The sequence below is a fragment of the Thermobia domestica genome, chromosome 8 (genome assembly GCF_964235325.1).
Source record: "Thermobia domestica chromosome 8, izTheDome1.hap1.1, whole genome shotgun sequence".
Taxonomy (NCBI): domain Eukaryota; kingdom Metazoa; phylum Arthropoda; class Insecta; order Zygentoma; family Lepismatidae; genus Thermobia; species Thermobia domestica.
This window is the reverse complement of record NC_137461.1, coordinates 59,374,811-59,397,087: the sequence shown is the minus strand read 5'-3', so window position 1 is coordinate 59,397,087 and position 22,277 is coordinate 59,374,811. Positions and strand designations below refer to the sequence as shown.

Sequence of the window (22,277 nt, the reverse complement as noted above, 5' to 3'; positions counted from 1 at the left end):
AGATGCTTAAGGTTGTACAAAATTTCGTTTTCTCTTACTTGTTCTACGAGCAGTTCTTCAAACGTTGTTCTTACCTCCGCCATATTAGTCAGTGAATACAATAGTGTACACGCGCTACTTCCGTCAGAATTGAACAAATTTCTACTCTGACGCGAGTGTAGCGCGCCATCTCCGATGCGTGATTTCATTGGCTGTTTAGCACAATCGCTCGCAACTCACGGAGGTAAAGGACACATGAAAATCCGCCTTTACTTTACACTCGACTCTCGCTAATCTTGCTCTCAGTAGTCCGACCAACATCAGGCCTCTAGTCGCTCAAGCAGAAATGATGCGCACAACAATGAATTATGTGCAACAATGTTGTTATTTTAAAATGTTAAACAATGTTATATTTATACACAGTGGCGTATTTACGATATTGTTTCGGGAGGGGCTTTGCTTTCGGGGGGGCTTTGCATGGAAATGTGAAAATTCTACAAGATATTTCATTTACTTTACTATACTAAGTAAGATTTCGGGGGGCTTAAGCCCGGAAGCCACCCCCTAAATACGCCACTGCTTATACATATTTGAAATTGTGACTTTCTTACAGTAAAAATTCGTGACAGTTTCATAGTGAGTAATACTACTGTACATGTACGCATTAAAAGACTAAATTTTCTATGTAAATGAATATACAGCATCTTTGGATTTAATAAAGTACAGTACAGCTTGTGTAATCCCTATGTGTTTAAACTAGTAGTAATTTTCGACCCTTTCAATACCAGTACTTCCGCAAATCTGGCACCCGTGTGCGCAAGGAATATCCGGATTAGCGAGAGTCTACTGTATTTGATAATTTCAGTTGATAGATTGTTATTCTAATCACTGATCAAACCAAACAATCGTTCTCCAACCAAGAATCGAAACTGAAACCAAACTATGCTGCACCTTTTGTAATATTGGGAATAATTTGATATAACTTCAACAAACTTTTTATTAAATTTATCACTATGATGAAATCGAAAAACACTATTTAAATCTTAACCGTAAGATAAACTTTAATTTTAGAAGTTAAAAATTATATTTATATTAACATTAATATGAAATACAAATTAATGTTATAATATTAAAATATATAAATGTATACATATTATTTCTTGATTTCAGATTTAAAAATAAGTATATATATATATATATACTTATTTTTAAATCTGAAATCAAGAAATAATCTGAAATACAAAAATGAATATGAAATACAAATTAATGTTAATATATATATATATATATGAAGTAGGAAGTGTAAAGAAAATTCTTAACTTAGACATATATATGGATATTTAATTGGTTTATCATGCTTGAACCACTCACCAATTAGCAACAGTTTGTGGAAGTGATAGCGTAAAAAAAAAAGTTATATTCCGTTGGCCATCTATATAAAAAAGGAGGAAATCTAAAAAAAAAAGTGGAGGGGGATAAAGAAGTAAAAACAGAGAGGAATGAAGAATGTGAAAAGAAGAGGAAGAGGAAAGGTATTACTTCTTGCGATTAAAATTTATGTGCTTACTTGCCTATGCATGTAAACTCATTAACAAAGCCTTGATAATCCAACGTTCAAATACGCGAGCCGCACTTAATTTGCAACGATCATTTAATACGCTTGCACGCAACCTAGGGAGGGGGTAGTCCGATGACGTCATAGGAATTAGCAAAGACATGAAGGTGTTCCTGCATTAACAAGTGCAAAAAAAAAAATCTATTACATTCATTTTTTACTTCATGTATGTATTTCTCTTCCTTCTTCTCGAATATATTATTTTAGATGTTTATTTTTTCTATATTATTAATACTGCGATACTATTAATACTATTAATATATTATTAATACTACTCGTATATATATTGGGTTTTCTAAAAATGGCTCCCACTGACCACAAAGCATTATTCTACAAGTCAAAATAAAGCAAAATATATATAAATGTGTATATTTTTCTGGTCCTTGTCTGGAGACACAAATTGCACTATGTGGCATCGTCGCAAATAAAGAACCATATATTAGATCTACCAATCTATTAAATAATTATATCGATTCTTTCCAGATAGCTGCTAAAGTCGATATTGATTGACACTAGCATCACTTATTAGTATAGCAATCGATTTAACTGCTTGTTGTATTCGTAGAATAATGCTAGTGGCTCCAAGTTAATCTACGACGTTGCCACATTGTGAAATTTTGATTCCTCATAGCGGCTTGAGAAGGCGCTGGAGGGCATGCCGTCATATAACAATTTCGCTTTAATTTGACTTGTCGAATAGTGCTCAGTGGTTCGTGGGCGCCATTTTTAGAACACCCGATATATATATCGGGTGCGCAAAAATTAAGTTTATTATTGTCGCACACTGAGAAAAATCCGTTCTCCGAACATCGGTATATTGTACAAATATACGGAATCCTCTTGCTTACTACAGAAATCAGTACGGAGCATACGTTATCCGTATGCTATACTGGCACTGTCCTTAGATGTTACATCATGCCGTTGCAGGATGTCTGATATTAAACAGTCTTCCTTATATTACATACATTGTATGTATGTTACCTTCGTCAGCTATATGTTATATACGTCCATTTGTATATGAGATCATGACCGGCTATATTGTTTCATACAGAAGGTACGTACAAATGGAACACTTATACAGGATGCATTACAAAACATGCGTTTTCAGTTATACGTTGGCTGTACGTTAAGTCCAAAAACTACAGGATTTACACATGTAACCTACCGTTTTAAATACGTCACATACATTTTTTTCTCAGTGCAAGACCTTTTAATCATTTATTACTTTATTATTTATTTATATGAGTTAACTATTTACTATTATTATTATTATTATTATTATTATTATTATTATTATTATTATTATTATTATTATTATTATTATTATTATTATTATTATTATTATTATTATTATTATTATTATTACATAAGATGCACTTTTCAAACAATGATCAATATCAACTTAATCAATGACCAACGAATACGATCACTTATTTAAAACTGGAAGACAGCAAATGCCTACCACAAAATTGCAACTGAAGTGAGCTGAAATTTTTGGTACACCTCTTACAGATAGACAAGCAATTTACAGAATACACGATACCTCTGATGAAACTAAGTCCATTTCTTTCCAAAAGGTAGTCTATGAGTCAGTGTTACTACCCAGAAAAACGTTAGTAGCTTAATAATTTTACTTCTTCCTTCAACATGATGGCGCTCCTCCACACTTTGTCGTAATAGTTGATGAACGTATGAGAAGCAGATAGATCGGCGCTTGATTGTCTGTGAAACGGCCACCACGATTACCAGATCTCCTACTAATAATTTTTATTTGGAAATGTTAGTATTTCTGGAATACGTTCAATGCGTTTACGAGATGTGAGTTGAATTGAGTTTTTTTATGGTTTGCGCCCTTATGGCACACCAAGGTTATAAAGGACTTTGCCCACTTTTAATATGAGCTGCAAACCACGATCTGAGCTTGAATCCGGTGCAACTAGTGGGTACATACAGGCCATCATATAAGATCAATCCTTATAATATAGGTCGTTCCCCACCACAGTATTTCGTCTCTAAGAGGGCTGGAATACAGGATGACGTCACCCGCCCTTTATCGGACTTGTAGTAAATTTTAAGGACATATGTAAATTTACGAAAGTACATTGAGAAAAATCCGTTATCCAAACAGCAGTATATTGTATAAATATAAACTTAAAAATCCGTTATCCAGACAGAAGTATATTGTATAAATATAAAGTACTTACAAAAATCCGTTATCCAGACAGAAGTATATTGTATAAATGTAAAGTACTTACAAAAATCCGTTATCCAGACAGAGGTATATTGTACAAATATAAAGTACACTGAGAAAAATCAGTTATTCCGACAGAGGTATATTGTATAAATATAAAGTACACTAAGAAAAATCCGTTATCCAGACAGAAGTATATTGTACAAATATAAAGTACACTGAGAAAAATCCGTTATCCAAACAGTGGTATATTGTACAAATATAAAGTACACTGAAAAAATCCGTTATCCGGACAGCAGTATATTGTTCAATTATACGGAATCCTTATGTTTATTATGAAAATCTGTACGGAGCATACGTTATCCATATGCTATATACGTACTGTATTTTTCCTGCTGAGATGTTATATCACGCCACTGCAGAATGTCTGACATCTAACAGTCTTCCGTACATTACATACATATTCGTATATTACATATGTCAGCTATATGTTATATACGTCCATCTGTATGTAAGATCCTGACCGCCTATATATAGTTGCTGACGTTTGTTCGGAACACTTATACGGAAAGTATATATAAAACATATATATATATATATATATATATATATATATATATATATATATATATATATATATATATATATATATATATATATACGTTTTCAGTTACACATTTGTTGCAGGATGTTACATAGCGTTGTACGTGAAGTTCAAAACTACATGATTTACGCATGTAACCTACGTTTTACGTACGCAACATATATTTTTTTCTCAGTGTAGGTATAATTAATAGATGTTAAAATGTTCTCTTTCCTGATGCTTTTGACAATGTCTGGCAATTGTAGGGTGCGTCTTGTTATGCAATAAACAGATAAAAAGAAATACTCAATCCGCAAACTGAATATAATAAAATACTTACTGAAATCTTCGCATTAGGGTGTGAAACGTGAGCATAAAGATGTGTGTTGTCCTACTCCTTTGTGTACGGTAGGAAATCCTAAAACAAAAGGAAACAAAGTCATTATTTTTTAAAATTTTAGTTAGCTTTATATTAAAATCTTATTATAGTTCTGTTAATGAAACAAAAACATCGCAGTCTGTGAGCAATGACAATATGCAAATTTCAAAACATTTAAGAATGACGAAGGTTCCCATAAACATTTACAAGAAAATATTTACAATGATGGATTTGTCAGTTTGTCAGCCATTCTAATTTCTAATAGTTCACTTTTAGGCTAATAGTTTTTGCCGCGCTACCTCTACATGCCTGACGCTAAGATGTATCGCTAGCGTGTGAAGGCAATTTGCAGACTTATCCTAAGACTTGTTAGGAACAACCGTTGTAGCGTAAACTGGAGTTACCTGGAAAGATTTTCTTCTTTATCATACTAACTCCTTGTTATTTATTGCAATTAATTTTTCTTTTTCTTGTGATGTTGCTAAAGCTTAGTCCATGTCACTTCTTCCTGCAGTCTTAATAAAATTTGATTAAGACTGAAGCCTCCCAGGAGCCAAAATGTACTGTTTCCAAGTAGTCCCGATTTGGGGGCTACTTGGAAACTATATATCTTTTCATAATACCGGTAGTAGGAGCTGTGTGAAAGATAGGACTATTTGGAAAGAACCACTTACAAGAGCACACTTTGCTGAGAAGATTGATATGCAACATGCCTATGTTTCTTTCATAGTAATGTGTTCCTAGGATGTTTCTAAATAAAAAAAAAAGACTATTTTTGCACAACCTTTTAGTTAAACACAATAAATTGTTGAACCAATCCGTCTAACTACTGTACAATGGTAAATTTGTCTTCCTGAAGGCCTGCTGAACCAGTTTTTTGTTTTTTCAATATGCTTTTATAAACAGTAGTTTTTCAAACAATGCAAGGGAAATTTTGGCAAATGCCAATACACACATAAGCTCTTGAGACTTCTTTAAAGCACTAAAACATATCCTACATAATTTTATGAAATTTATCTATGTATCAGATCAGTAATTGCCTTACATTGGTTTACAAAATTACCTGCTACCATTTTTACAAGTGTACATTTACGTTAACTATTTGCAAAAATATCATATGGTACTGTTATAATAATAATAAATGTAACAGTACGATAAGGACAAAAATTCACATATTAAAATTCTTTGCTGCGAAGTCATATGGAAAAACAATTGTTCTCTGCAGTTGTACGTAGATTCAGGCAAAACTTCAATAATGTCATCGTTATCTATCCCCTTATCAACATCAACATTTTTAGTAGAAAACCGGAAGGATTTTTTTTTTTAAATGGCCACAGATTGTCCCAGAAAGGGAGTGGAAATGTAAAACTAATTCGTCTCGTTAGGAAACTTTTGAAAGCAATAATATTTAGCATAACCAGGTAAAAATCAATTTTCATTATGGAAACACAGGTACAATTTACAGAGATTTTTTTTTTAAGTATCAATTGCTATGAAAATTTTTAGAGAAATTTATAAATAAGACATAGCACTTACGACCACCCTTATTGTTTCTTTTAGATGCCTACTTTTCATTGGCCTGGAAGGAAACGACGTGTCTGTAATAGTTATCTTATTATTATACCATATAACACAAAAATGTCAGTTTTCCAAGTAGCCCTAGTTTACGGTATGTACACTCATGTCCAAAGTTATTGTCGCATGTCTATAAATATGTTGTTTTAGGAATATAATTTGATAACGAATTCGCCCGGTATTTCTTATAATGTTAGTATGTGTATAATCGGCAAAGACATGTATGTGGTAAGTTTCATGTCAAAAGAGCAGTAAATAAGAACAATGAAACGAAAATAAAACTTTCTTGTCCATTTAGCAACATTTTGTTTTACTCATTCTAATTTTCATGTTTATAATTCTTTTCCTATGAATTTTACCACAAATATACATTTTCCGATTATACACATAGTAGCCTATCAGTATTAAAAATACTCTACAAAATCATTATCAAATTTTATTCTTACAAGGAGACAGTTATAGATATACGGCAATTATTTTGGACATGAGTGTACAACCTTTTTACAAAATTCTTGGCCACCCACCTTGCTTTGAAAGGCGATAGTATGACAACATTGCTTAATAAATTCTAATGTTCTGAAAGAGACCTTAATTGGCCAAAGAAAATCAACATAAGAGATGGTTAGTCAAGGTGACACCTACAGTGGACTGGAACACACCGAATTCGTTTGAGACTCGTCGTGTGTTAGTGGATGAATTTTCCTGAATGGCGTGTCGTACGGCCGCAGAATCTGTTACACTGGGGCGGCCGGACTTTGGTTGATCTTTGACATTTGCACATTGTAAACCTGCAAGTGATACGAAAGCTTGATCCGTCTATGTGTCCAATTTTAAGCCTTACTCACAGAATCAATTGATCCGAATGATTCAAACAGCAGGACAAAGCCAAAAGACACTAGTATTGCGCGTGTGTGGTGTATGCATCGTGGTTCCCAAGATGAATCGGTTTCGGGAAGGCTACATCGTAGTACTTTTCGACACTAAGTTTTCTGTGTAGATTCAAAAACAGTGCAGGTAAAAATGGATGTGCAGTGTGGTCTACGACCATCAAGAACATAACAAATCAACATAAACACCATGCGTTACAGCATTTCGTTTACCGAATAAGGGGAGTAAAAAGCGACATTGTATATCAGTAACTCCACCTGTAACTCGTAAGTTGCGCCGAATGGCTTTGCAGGAAAATCTCCTACACAAAGTATGATGGCAAGATGATTTGCACGTTGTACAGTCAGCTGTGAACTGCAACCTAAGTGGCAAATTAAAAATTCAGAAGGTGTTTAAAAGTCATGGACGTGTCCTTACTGTGGCTCACCGGAGGAAGAGAAAGACCCATTGCAGGTGAATCTACAAACGCCACCTATCAGATTGTGGTAAAATCGAGTCGTAACGTACACTCCACGAGACGCAAAAATCCTTCCTGACTTCATCCGTCACTCCAATACAAAGCAAGTTTCTGGAAGGGGTTTTTGGTTGTCGCGGAATAATGCTACGAAGGCAAGTTAACGATCCAGCATCATATCATCACAGCAATTTATACAGAAGATCTGCCCCATTTTCTTGGAAGTGCAATAAATCAGGTCCGTGTGCATATGGACAAAGCTTCACCACATACATCCCATTCTACATGGAGATTTTGCAACAGATGGCGACAGACACCGGCATCCAGGTATTCCCTTCCAAGATATACCAGTGAGGTCACCTGATGCCAAACCCATAGATTTTTGCAGGTTTTACCTATTGAAAGGAGTATTTGCCTCTCGTCGTGTCATCAGTGTTCGTGTTCTCTGGAAAACCTACCAAGAGTGACTCAAGATTCCCGTTCCTTTACTTCAACAAACAATCCTGCAATGGAAGTTACGTTGTAGGGCTATTGCCAAGACACACAGTATTCACATCGAAGGCAACTGATGATGGCCCGTGCTTTTTCCTAAGGTAGGTGAAACGTTAAAATCGGACACATATAGACGGATCAACCTTCTATATCTGGAACCAACGAGCTGCTGTGTGGTGGTTCATTGCATCTTCCCCTTTCGCATGATTTTTTTTTTTTTTTTTTTTTTTTGCTTGGTGCTACAGTGTTATGCCTAAATTGCAAGTCATGCCCGAATTGTAACAGTTCACGTATCAGAAGTTGTTGAGCACTCGTCGCCACTGCCACTAAAAAACTGACTGAAAATATTGACGAAGTGACGCCCTCTGTGTTAGATAGTCCGCTTGCCACACTACTTCTTGGATACGGTCGATCACGACATATACATGCGCCTGTTGTTTGAGTTGTGGCAATATTGCAAAAGTTAGGTATGACTCAAATTGTGTGTGTCTCATGTTTGGAACTTTTTTTTCTTCATTATTGTAAAATTTCTCGGTGATGTACTTCAAATAGAACAAATAATTGCAAATTAATGCCTAAGTAATTAATTAAGCCTATGACCTATGGAATCCGGTGAATCAATGCCACATTCACTAAAGTTCTCAACTGTTTTCTGCCCACAGCCAATGTTGGATCCAGATTTTTTTCTTTTTTCTTCTTTCTTATTTCTGCAAGATCCATCTTAAACTCGTGTCCCTTGTGTCTGGGTTTTTCTCGGGGTACTCCCTTTCCTTCCACATTCTCATTCCACCAATTCTTCCATCATCATTCACTTGCCTTAATCATCCGTTTCCCTCAGCCTAATAGGCATAATCGTGGGACGTTAAACTGAAAGATTTCATTTGTTTAATCTTGTTCTCTTATCTGCGCCCAAATCCTCCTAATGGTATATATTGTATATTTTCTTTTTTCTTTCTTTTTTTTTTTTTTTTAAAAAAAGCTTTGATTTTATGATAAAATAGCCTATTTTAATGTTTTAAATTCACTGTGCATGTTACTTCCCCCTCCCCCCGTCTTTTAAAATAGAAATCAACACGAAAATATACTGTAGATGGCAAACAGTAATATAGGTGATCTTATCAAAGATCATACAGGTACCAAAAAGAAAAGAAAATGAAGAAAAAATCTATTAAGTGTTGAGATTAAAGGTTTTAATAGATTCTTATCTTACATAGTTACAAGGCTCATTAAGTACTGGCGCATGCGCGCCTGACTTGATTGTCAAGGTAATAAACAGAGCTTTTACGTGTGTAAATGGTAGTGAATAATACAAAAAAAGGATACTCTTATATTAGTGAAAATAAGTATTAGAGAGACCAAATTCTTTTATAGCAATACTGTGTGTCTACAATATTAAAAAAAAAAAAAAAAAAAAAAAAATCAGCTTTGTTTGCAACTCTTCATTTGGTCTCTGATTCTGTAGTCAACAACATATTAAATACAGTAATAAGTATCATACTTCAGTGTATTATTGAAGGTTTATTCTCAGTAAATATATTGTTAAATTTCATACAGCTTTATAGTGAATATTTGTCTATAAAAGGTAAATATATATGTGTTACTAATATAACTGGGACAGCTAGAAAAAATGTTTCTGTTGTGTTATGTTATGTGGTGAAAAGTAGATGTTCACAATAAGCAATACAGATGTATTGTTATGAAAAAGAAAAATGGCGCGACAGGATACTGCCTTGTTCATGTTGTCTATACATTTGTCGCAATAGTTCATGGGAGCATGTGTACATGTGTGTGCATGTGCATGTGTACAAGGTTAAAAAAAAAACATATACATAGGTTATTTGTGTCTGCATTATATATCGACTTCAAAATAACTTGTATGAACTCTTTACACGTCATTATTGTATCAAAATGCCAAAATGGCCATCTTGAATTAATGTATAAATACGTATGCTTTTGAATTTTTTTTTTTTTTTTTTTTTTTTTTTTTTTTACAAAGGCATAGAACTCGCTCACACAAGGTGTCGATGAAAGCTTTTTTCTTTTTTTAAAAAAAAAAGTAAAATAATTTTTTGTTAAAAGTTTTTCTTTCTTTTTTGTTTGTAACAAAATGATCACAAAAATAAAAGGTAAAAAAAAAGATTGGGCATTATAACTTCCCCCCGCCCTCTCTCTCTTTCTTCTTTGTGTACTGTGCATAACGACTATAGTATTCCGTCTCGCTCCAACCCGTATGGTATGTAGCAATCTGTGAATGGCAATTGTTGGGAACATGTATTAAGTGAGCATCAAAACGATTGTCAATTGTATGGTCAGTTCCCATTCAGTGTGTCCTTTTGTAATGTAATAGGAGTAAATTGCTTGTTAAAGAACTCAAAATATTTATTATGTATTATGTTATTATTATTATTATTATTACGTTAAAGATCGATATTTTTACAGGTCGTTGCTATAGTTAACCAACTCAACTGCTGTCATCGTTGGAGGACAGTCTCACGCATCTCAAATTCGGTATGAAGGTAAAGTTAAGAGGCCTTATCACTGCGAAATTAAAATACCGCTAATTTCACAGTAATTATGTGATATCTTCAAATAGATAAAAGATAATCAAAAGGTGGAACAAAATCGCCCTAGACAATATTATTTTGCATCAGGTATCGTTATCACGACTAGTGTTCTAAAATTTCCGGGAATTTTGAACCTGCTGGTAAAAGAAACAGGTTTTTTTTTCCGCTTTCTTTCCGGAAAAATTGTGAAAATAACAAAAAATCTTTGTATTAGGTTAGTTTTACTAGTAATGGAACCTTTTCTTTTCGAACCCGTGAAAAATATAAGTTGAGAAATTTCAATATAGCGAATATTTAAAAAAAGAAGTATTCGAAAATAAAATTGTTGTAATTATTCTTGAAAATTAATAGTCTGCACTCATTTCCTTTATGTGCCTTTTAGTCGTTTACTCCTGGTTGTGCATTAATTACAGAACTTTTACAATGGTATACACATCTACCATCATGAAGCGTTTCTGTTGCAACAAATAGGGCTCTTGAATGAAATTGAGTCCTTAATGTGCTCTTTGATCTGGTAAAATTTTGTTAATTTTAACCAAATTATTTCTTAAAAGAAAGAGCAGTAGGTAAATTTCACTATTACTCATGCACTTAGACATATAATTACTAACATTTAATATTCAAATACAGAATTTACTATAAACTTTATGTACAAAATTTTGTGAGTAAACAGATACCTGTTTTCTAGTGCGACAAATTATCTATATATATAAAAATGAAAGTGAATATATTTGTAATTTAAAAACTCTTGAACCACCAGACTGATCTCAATAAAAAATTTCAACATAGATGAATTTAGGGCCTGGGATGGATTTTAGCATTTCACTTTAAAGGTGCAGCTTGGGGGAAGGAAGTGCGGATATAAATTGAAAATTTCCGATCTTGGTGTCGAAGCTATAGTTTTTGGAGTTGCTGAGATGAACAGTGACATTTTCGATGAAGCTTAAATTCAAATTCAGCTCTGCAACTTGGGAGAAGGGGAAGGGAAGATATATAAAAAAGATGGAAAATAGCCGATATCAGTATCGAATCCAGAGTTTTCGGGGACGGTGAGGTGAATAGTGACATTTTCGATGCAGTTTAAAGCCAAATTCAGCCCCATTAGTTCTAGTAAAAGGGGAGAGTGACATGTAAAAGTAATTGAAAATGACTGATACTAGTGTCGAATTCATAGTTTTTGGGGTCCCTAAGTTCATTGGTGACAGTTTTGGTACCCCTTATACCGAAAATGAAACGTATTCTCGCCGTGCGAAGAACGGGTATTCTGTTAGTCTTTAATAATAACGAACGGAAGTTTCACATGTTAAATTTATTAATATATTTGTCGCTGCTCAAATTTACGCACTTGTACGGCGTTTGTGTGTATATATAAATAAGATCATCTCTCTTTTTGAGTTGCTCGAAAGATATACAAATAATAAAGGGGGATTTTTATCAGAAATCAGAAAAATAAAAAGTAAAATTGAAAGCTGTTTCTTTAAATATTTTTCCTACTAGCGAAATACATTGTATACATTCTGCAGATACGTTATAGAAAATAAGATTAGCATCAGGCGAAGAAATAGTTTTTAAATTATATTTTCCAGGTTTTGCTAATATTTCCGAACAAAAGATTTTTTGTAATGGGTTCAAAATTTCCGGAAATTTTACACAGCACGAGGAAGATACGTAACTCCATAAAATAATATTTGATTTGAACATACTGGTTATAACTAAAATGATTCTGGCCCTGTTATTTTAACACTTCCCTGTCGTAAAACGGTACTTTATAATATTACTTAAGATAATTTAAATACGTCTATATTAATTAATCTAAATAGGATTATATTTTAGTATCTTTTGTAGCCATAACTCCATTCTATCACGGTGCTTACTTTGAAGGAGTGATGCAAATATATTTGTTGCCACAAAATTTCCCTGTTCTAATAAAAGAAATATAACTACTCTCTGATCTTAACTGTAAACTAGTAAATATAAAATAGTTTTCATTTTAAAAGCATAACGTAATAAAATATTCGAAAATTTCATTTTTTCCCAATTTTCCGTTTTTTTCCAAGCTTGGGAAAAAACGTAAAAAACTGTTTTTTACCCAAAATTTCCGTTTTTTTTTTCAGGCCTTTACAACACTAACCATGACTCGCCTAGGAGCTTTCCGTTTGCAGCCATTTAGAAACACAAAAATAAATGCCGATTTTCTAAATGTCTGGAAATCGAAAGCAGATAAGTGAGTCGTGATAACGGTATCTCATGTAAAATAATATTGTCTAGAGAGCACTTCTTCCACTTTTCGATTATATTTTATCTATTTGAAGATATCACAGGCTACTATAAAATTTGCGGTATTTTAATTTCGCCGTGATGGGGCCTCTTAAAATATTGAAATGAAATAAAATTATTCAGTTTAACGTCCCACACTTGTCGTTCAAGCTAAGGGAGACGGATGATTAACGCAAATGAATGATCATGCGATAATGGTGGAATGAGAATCTGGGAGGAAACGGGAGTACCCGAGAAAACCCACGGACATAATGTTGTCCACAACAAACTTATTCGGCCGGGGATCGAAAACGTATTAGTGAGGTACAGGAATTGAACTGAAGCTCTCAAACTCTTCCATTTTAGCTATGATCTGGACGACTATGAAATAACGTTGATCACGTGCATGAATGACGCTCATGCTAGCCAATATACTAACAGGTAGGATTATATACACGTAACATTATCGTAAACATGTCTTGTTTTAAACAACCGTGACAACGTACTCTAGATATCTCAGGAATATTCTGCTAATATTGAAAGAAGTTTCTGGACATTCTTGGAATGTTCTACGAATATTGGTATAGTGTAGGCAGTTTCTCATCGCTGACAAGTAGGTCTTTATCTATGTAATTGTAACATCTTATATTTCCATATCGTATAGTTTTCCAAAAATGTGGTTAAAAGCACCCATACTCTTTAGAGGGACTTGAACCCCGATGGATTGAGGTTAGTGATCCGAAGCTAAGTGCCCGGAACTATTCTCCGATTCAGCCATGGCACTACTATTTGTTCCTTTTAGCTAAAAAAAAAAAAAAAAAAAAAAAAAATGTGTATTTAAAAAAAAATGCTTGTGTTTCCTTGCAAGCAAAGCCTTGTGTAATTAAGCTGCAACACCAGTAAACAACAGCAAATTTATTATAAAATTTAAAACTAAAACATTTTAGAATTTACTTTAAATATAAAAATGAAAAAAAATATCAGCCCATGACTGATTTTAAAGAGATTACAGCATTAAATTATAACATGGTATTGCATGCAAATGTATTTGTATTTCGATAAGGTGTAAGAGTAAACTTAGAACGAGCTAGTTACGTTTTACGAATATGCTCGCTTTCGGTCAGAATTGTACGAATAAATTGCGTGTAAAACTGTGATTAAAAAAAAAAAAAAGTTTTCATAATTAGAAGAGATTTATAGGTAGTTATTTAGTAGCAACAGAACATAAATTAAAACATGTTTTTGATATAGTTAATTTTCACTTATCTATATTAAAGAGTGTCCGGTTAAAACACATAAAACTAGTGTTTTTGAAAATAAAAAAGGAAAATTGGAAATAAATGAGTCAATGAACGAGACCGATCTAGAAGGAATCGCATGTGAAAGTCCACAGAAGTGAAAAAAAGAGAGAAAGAACTAAATAATTGAAGACTACAGGGGAAAAAGGAGGCAAATCAGTTACATATATATATATATATATATATATATATATATATATATATATATATATATATATATATATATATATATATATATATATATATATATATATATATAAAACTTTACACAATTGTTCTGTTTTCCACTGACTTACCTGCTTCTTCCCTTGTGGGCGAAATCTTTTGCATTATATTTGTTACTATGGGATTTAGTCCATGCAAACTACACCTTTCAGGCTACGTAATTGTGCTGTTAACTCATTTTGGACCATTTCTTGACTCACCTTCTTTTTTTTTCCCCTGTTGTCTTCAATTTGAAAAGATGACAATGAGGGCAGGGAAGAAAGGCTCAGAAACTAATATAAATATTATTATAACAAGGTCTTCTAAAAGGTTCTTGCAATTTTCAGAAGTAAGGGACTCTGCTCTCCCCTCCCCCCAAAAATATCCTAGTTACGCCAATGTGAACAAGAACGACGAACATGTACTGAATAACGTTCTTTACTTACAATAGCACAACTTTAAAAGTAGTACTGAATGGTGACATTTTTGACTATGCTATTCTGTAATTTGAAGACTCTTATTACGATCACTGTAATGGGACTTACCAGTAGTTCGTCCGTTACTCCACGCAATTACTCTTAAACAAAAGCCAATTTTTGAATTCTGTTTCCTACAATAGATAGTTAGAACGATTATTTTGGCCGAGTTCATTAACGAAGTCAATCCGTTAATATCTTCACAGGTAACGGTGAATTTAACATACTATAACATATGAAAAACATGGCATTTCCTAACTGCTATGCAACCTGTACAGCAGCAAAGCATTGTTGGTTGTCTATTATAACAAGTCGATAGCTTTTTACGTGTTATTCTTTACTGTCTTCACCAGAGTTCCGATTTAAGCTTCCATGTAGCCAAAAGTTTGGGACATGTGATGCGAGTGGTCTAACATTCACTTCTAATACGACTTTAAAGCAGTGAGTTCTTCTCAATCTTTTTTGGCTAATCACACACTTCACTGAATGCCCACGACACACAGTGGTTGGAAAAGAAAAAAAGCTGGACAAAACCCCCAAAATGAACTCTATTGCTGGAACGAACGTCTATAGTCTTTTAGTAGGGGAATGTCCACTCTATATAGAACAGATCTGTTTTTCATACTGACATCACTCGTTCATGAAAAAAACACCTGTCGAATGTGGATAATTGACCGTCCTTGTAAAAATGCTTTTCGTGTGTGGTAGTAGTATATGACGGAACTGTTACTCTTGAGTATGTTGATAGTTATGTGGTGTTAAATATTGGTATTGTTGATCAGAACAATAGCAATCCTTTTCCTTTACGGCCAATTGCAGGCCTCTGAGGTACTTCACAAGCATTTTTACAAACTATATTCAAAATCAATGCTTTGCTATATATTTGTAAACTTTTTAAAATTTTCCTAGTGAGTCCAAGGTTTCATTTTCATTTTAATATTTTCTGTGATCTCTCAATTAATGATTTTTGTTAGAATTAGCTGCTACTACCTGCTATCTGGCAAACGAAGCAAGCTTCAATGAATCTGGGCTCGCGCTCAATGCTCACAGAGACTGGCTGCTAGTCCTGTTGTGTTGTGTCGTCTTGCCACCTAGACAAGTCTTCGCGCACATGATAAATCGCTGGAGGATTTACTATATCCGTAACTGCTTACCCAATAGAGATGCTAAGTGAAGAAGCACAGAAGTCTCGAAACAGATTTCAACAGGTATCACGAGAAATTTTGCCGGAAAAAGTCTAGGAAAGATAAAAAAAAAAAAACTAGACTTGCTACACATTTGTTTTCATTGTCTGACCCGTTAATTTCGTTGCTCAAACACGGGTATACTCAGAATCATAACAATATGCCGAACAAAATGCCATAACTTTTAAATAGCCATCGCCAATCTTATGTTTGGGCCCAGAAACTTTTGAAAATGATTAATTTTAGATCGAATTTTGTGATTTTTATTGTACTTGATTGGACAACTCCCACTGTTTTGTTTTCAAATATGCATGTTGCGAGATAGTTTCGTTTCTGTAAACATTTCTTACACGGACTGACTTTTGGTTAACTTCATTGTTCATGTTTATATGTAGTTTGTCATTACTGTCCAATCACCTGTTTATCTTGTTTATAATTATATCTTTTCTGCAATTTTAATAACGTTACCAAAAGTTCTAAGTTATTATTTTTCATTACGATCCAAGATGGTATTTGTAAACCTGACTTTGAAAATGTCGATTTTTTCGCCGCCTACATAGACAATCCGCATCACTGACCATAAACGGTAAATTACTGTTCATATTACAGCAGAACAATCGAATGCCTAATATGCCTTCAAAAAATAACACATCGACAAAACCACCCTTTCAATACGCCTGCAAATAGTTTCACCGCGTTTTCTCGTGATTCGGACCACTGTGCGACATCACGACATACTTAGGCTAGGTTACAATAGATTAGAATTAACCATTGATAGCTGCCATTGCAGGCGTTGACTGATACAGTCCGACTCAAAATTGATTATTAGGGCGTGGGAGAACTGGGTTCGATTCCCGGGGAACTTAAATGTGGCTCGGAAATTGAAATAAATATTTCAGTTTTACGTCCCACGATTATACCATGTAGGGTAAATGAAACGATGATAGTGAGAATGGGTAAAATGATGGAATGATTTAATTTGATTTGATTTTAGCTCAATTTCAGCAGCGAGGCTATATGAGATGTAAGGCTACAGTTTTAACATGGGATCCGAACGACATGAACTCCCACCGGGAATCCAACTTGGCTCTTCCACACTGAAGGCATATACGCTAGCCGCTTAGCCTTGAGGGATCTAGAAATGGTGGAATGAAGAAATTTGGAGGAAACCGGAGAACCCCAAGAAAACCCCCACACACGTTATTTTCTTTACCACAAAGCCAACTTGGCATGAGCTGAGATCGAACCACGAGGCCCACGCACCAGAGGTGAACACTTTATCAATGAGCCACCACGACCCTTGTATGGTTTGGATCCCACGTTAAGCTGTATGTCCACGTCACATATAATCTCGTTGCTGAAAGGGACACTAAATCAAATCCAACCAATCAAAATTGACTTTAATTCATTCTTAAAGGCTTTATTGTTAAAAAAAAAAAAAAAAAAGTGTCGTATAAAATTTATGGATGGAACAAAATTTATTTTTAAATTATAAATTTTAACGAAACACACCCTAGAGCTGCTACTGGAATAGCCTGGTACGAATTTCCAACCAGATGGTCTTTGAATTTATTCCTTTATAGGGAATAGTCGACCAAATAATATTTAAGTAGGCTGCCATATAAGATAAGTAAGCAAATTAACTAAACTTAATTCTTCCCATTTTAAACAAACGTTTTCAGTGTAACTACAGCACTTAAATAAAACTAATTATTATCCAGATCATTATTCAAGGTGTAATGAAAAAAAAAGGATACCTTTTTATGAGAAGGAAAGAAATAAAACACATACCATATTTGGCAACAGCGCCAAAGTGTCCGGCAGAGATTCAGATATTAATCAGGGCTATCCATCCATCCAGGTGAAGTGAAAATGAGCGAAGGGAGGGGGTATATCTAGGAGAGAGTGGAGGGGGAGAACTACTGGGGTATGGAGGAGCGAGAAATGGAATTCCTGTGACCTCGAGGCAATGCAAAGGGACCTCCGCCTGTCTCCAGCGCTAAACTTGCCAACAGAAAACAACTTAGCTACTACTTCTGTTTCTATTTTAATTAAATACAGAGAGCTTTTTTATTCTTTCATCTTCATCAGCTACCGCTGAGCCAAGGACTGACAAATTGCCTCTCTTGAAAGAACACTTAAAAAAAAAAAAAAAAAAAAAAAAAGATTGGAAAGTGATACGTAACCTAAATAAAACGCATTCCGTAAGAATTAACCAGATCAAAATTTTCAATTAAAATGTTTCACGCATATGTAAAAAGTAAGTAAACAGATCTTGTTAATAAAACATAAAAATGTAACAAAGTTTAGTTACGCTTAGGTTTTTCTTTCTTAATATTGTCTCAATTTATCCTCTTTTTATATTCTACTTCAATATCTTTGTCTAGTTTTCCTGACTGTTAGTTTTTCTTCCTCTTTTAAACACTTTTTAATTTATTTTATTGACTTTTAGACACAACATTCGAGGTTTATTTACACTAAACTAAACGAAAGTGAACAACTACAATAAATTGGAAAGAAAGTCGCCAGAGCTTATATTTGAAGGTACTCTCTTGACATTCGTTCGGTGGAGCTGAAGAAAATTTCCAAAAAAAAAAACTGCCAGAGTGATCATACATTGGATTCGAACTCGGGAGCAAATAAATTAAAACCAATCACCTTTAGTTTTAAAATTCGCCCGAACCGGGACCCTTTACATTCAATTTTCTTGTAATTAATCTCGAGTCTAGATTCTATGTAATGCAATCAGATAGAAACACGAACACAGGAGCTTCAAAGATAGTTGGAAAACCCTCATGCTTTTTTCAGAGGGGTGTGAATCCGCGATAGCATGAATTTCCAGGGCTTCAATCTAGAAAGATATCAGCGAACAAAAGTTTACATACAATCTTCTTTCACCCCTTTGAAGCATTCCAGACATTTTTTTTTTTTTTTTTGAGATGCGGATAAGTAATCATCATCATCTGTATACTGGCATTGTTGGCAGGTCACTTGCCAAAACTGAGAAGCTTCCATGTTCTACGCAATGGTGGATCTATAAAGTAAGAATTGGAAAGGGACAGCCAGAACCCAGACTATGATAGGTATATCACAGGACTGCAACTAGAGGGGGGCTAGGGGAGGCCTGGTCCCCCCTAAACGTTATTTGACGTCATCCAGACCTCAATACAAAAACACAATTTAGATATGTGTAAGAGAATTTTTGATGACTTGCCCCCCTAATATATTCATGCCCCCCCAAACCTATGTGGCTGGTTTGGGCCTAGTACATCATGAGTTTACAGTTTTTATGGGTCCTACAGAAGTTTCTAACTTAACTCTCTCCCGATGGATATTGCTAGGTTGGACGTTGATATTGTGGGTCTCAAGTATCGTTTTATATATTGCATAACAGAAAAATTGCACTGAAATTATAACTAATGTTTTAAAAAAAATCTAATAAAGAATAACATTCAACAATTCAACAATAAAGAATAAAATTATTGCAACATTACGATAATTCGAGAAATATATTTGAATAATTATTATTTATTCTAATATTTACCAAAGAGATTACTCAAGTATTAACATAACTAACAGGAAGTCAGTTGAAAGTAATTTTACTTGAAGTTTCTTGCGTAAATCTTTCATTGTTTCTGGAAGATAAATTTTCGAAAACAAAATGTAATATTTTGTTTTTATTTAGGCACGAATTTTAATTACATATTTTATGAATTAAAAAATTCTTTCAGTTTGCGGGGAAAAAGACTAAAAATAACGAGGAAATAATTGTCGGCATCCTTGACTGATGCAATTCTTACGACCCGTGACATGTTGTGGGCGTGAGCGTGTAGTGTGTGTGTGTGTGTGTATGTATGTGTGTGTGTGTATGTGTGTGATGATCGAAGGGTGACGGCGGTGGCCGGATGCAACTGGACCAGCAGAATACAAAGTCATTTCCGCTCCTGAGAACGTCCATGCTGGACGAGAATTTTTTTAAAATGACTATGAAGATTTAGAAAATAATAATTAAAAAAATAACAGCTGAATAAAATGTTCAGGGTATGAAAACATTTTTAGCTACAGTATAAATGAATTTAAAGCTCAAGAAGTATACACTATGAATGGAACTGAACCGAAGTCCTTTAGGAGATTTTCCCCATATAGTTCGTTTTAATAATTTATTTTACATACTTATCACCAGTAACATTATTGCTGACAAAGACTATTCAACTCTCCAACAAACTGATAAATGTCTAGGAATATTCTTAATATTAATCGCATTTGGAATTCAAATTATATCAGACCACACCTTTAGTCTGGTGGGGAGGCAGCTGGGTAAACCACTCTCTGTATTTTGTTTCCTGTCTTGGTAAATTTTGTGCGACAGTAGCTCAAAATGACTGTAGTATTTCGGATTTTGAAGGTTTCGTTCATTATTTAATTTCGAATGGAACCACATGTGGTTGCAGTCACACTATCTGTAGATTCTCATATAGTCTCTCTACTAAGTTAGTTTATCCATTGCGAAAAAAAAATCATTTTTCATTGATTTTAGCAAATCTTAATTATAAGTACAAACAGTTTAGTTAACTCTTAATATTATCCTTCATTGTTTTGCAAAGGTAAATATTTTACAGTTTACTAAGCAAATCAAGGTCTACGTAGAAGCCAAGTTTGATCCAGGGGTAAAAGTGGATCTGAAAAGTTAGGGGAACGGTCGGTAGTGGCAAGACGTCACGCCTTCCCCCTGCCTATCTTTGCCCATTGTATTTTTTTAGAAACTGGTGAAACGCCTTACATATTTTTTGGAGGTAAGGGGACAGCGTCCTCTACGTTGCCCCGCACTTTAACTCCTTTGGTCAAGATCGAATGATGAGTTATGTAGATTGTATACGCTATTAACTGTTCTGTTTTTATAATTATTATTTTTCAAAGAAAACACATTTCTCTACAAGAAAACTCATTCTAAACTCAGCAATTAAAGACCAATACACTCAGTTAAGACGTACTAATCATTTGAGCTATTCAGTTTTTGTGTTGATTTCTTTCTTCATTACTTTACCCGATCCCTTGAAAACATATAATAGATTTCTGTAAAAATAACGCAGTGTTTGACACTTGTGTATTAGCGAAGTTTTTCACGCCATTAGTAACGAACTGTTTAATATTTATTAAAGCTTATTTTATATCGATGGTAACGGAGTGTTTGATACTTGTTTATTAACAGAATATTTCACATCATTGATAACACAGTATTTGACACTTTACATTTATTTATTAACCGAGTGTTTTACACTTGTTTATTAACGAAGTATTTCACACCATTGGTAACGAAATATGTTATATTTATTAACGGAATATTTCACATAATTGCTAACGGAGTGTTTGTCACTTGTTTATTAACGGAGTATTTCACACCATTGGTAACGGAATATTTCACATAATTGGTAACGGAGTGTTTGTCATTCGTTTATTAATGGAATATTTTACATCATTGGTAACAAAGTGTTTCACAGTTATTTAGAAGTGGACAAACGGTTCACGCCCGTGCTTACTATGCACGTTGTCTTCGATTCAATGTCCGGTAAAGTTAAATTAACATAGGATAAAACCCCAACTTATGATTTTGATCTCAGTTTCAAGTTATAAAACTAATCTCATATACATCGAAAAAAGTCGTCTTTTCTAATCTTCTTAATTAATTCCAGGGTCGTTCTAAACTTTCACTAACACTATCTTATTCGAATGAAGCACAGAGAAAGAATTAAATTTAACACGGGACGAGCTTAAATTCAACCATGGAGCACACGAGGAAAAGGTGTAGGGAACCCAGTAAAATGCGGTAAAATGTACAAATACAGAGTAATGCTCAGTATATAAACATACATAATGTTTGGATATGCATTTATTTCTAGTCGACACTCACAAAAATTTATATTTAGTAACATTGGTCTATCCTTTGGTATGGATATACAATGGTTGAACTTACATTGGAGAAATAGTGCTGTCTCAAGTTGTCTACTAGACAGAAGTTGAGATTGTCTAGTCTCGAAATGGTGTTGTGAAAGTGCATATGTTTATATTGGAAGAGTGTACTTCCGACCACAGGTTCATATAAACTTTTTTCTTATTTTGATGTGAGGAATCTGTTTCCAAA

At 34.0% G+C, this 22,277-nt stretch overlaps 1 long non-coding RNA gene across 4 annotated transcripts in view; it reads right to left on the bottom strand.

Moving 5' to 3' along the window:
- Window positions 1–22,277, bottom strand: part of LOC145692931 (uncharacterized) — a 1,320,660-nt gene that overhangs the window by 340,970 nt on the left and 957,413 nt on the right. For 3 of the 4 annotated variants that reach the window (XR_014132665.1, XR_014132666.1, XR_014132668.1), the window contains exon 5: window positions 4,709–4,786. The exons of the other annotated variant lie outside the window; for it this stretch is intronic. This is a non-coding gene — a long non-coding RNA (uncharacterized LOC145692931). The remainder of the gene's footprint in view (window positions 1–4,708; window positions 4,787–22,277) is intronic. 4 annotated transcript variants of the gene reach the window in all.